Source organism: Etheostoma spectabile, chromosome 20, assembly GCF_008692095.1.
Source record: "Etheostoma spectabile isolate EspeVRDwgs_2016 chromosome 20, UIUC_Espe_1.0, whole genome shotgun sequence".
Classification (NCBI taxonomy): Eukaryota; Metazoa; Chordata; class Actinopteri; order Perciformes; family Percidae; genus Etheostoma; species Etheostoma spectabile.
Window position 1 is genome coordinate 10,541,576 of NC_045752.1, and position 284 is coordinate 10,541,859.

General features: G+C 31.0%; 1 protein-coding gene across 1 annotated transcript in view; it reads right to left on the minus strand.

Moving 5' to 3' along the window:
• slc35f4 (solute carrier family 35 member F4) overlaps positions 1–284 on the minus strand; it is a 17,860-nt gene that overhangs the window by 12,289 nt on the left and 5,287 nt on the right. The window lies entirely within an intron of this gene.

Consider the following 284-nt stretch of genomic DNA (forward strand, 5'->3'; position numbering starts at 1 on the left):
AGTTGATTAAAAAGAGGAATGAAAAAAACATGTTTAGGAAATTGATCTTAATGCCTTAACTAAATTTTTTTTTGGAAAATTCTATCTTTTAAAGACACCAATTTTCTTTGTGAACGAATAATGTATTGTAAATAAATAAATGTTCTTCCTTAAGATACAAGGGGCATAAATATACACACCCCATGTTAAATTCCCATAGAGGCAGGCACATTTTATTTTTAAAAGCCAGCTTTTTCATAGATCCAGGATACTGTCCATCCTGATAAAGTTCCCTTGGCCTTTGG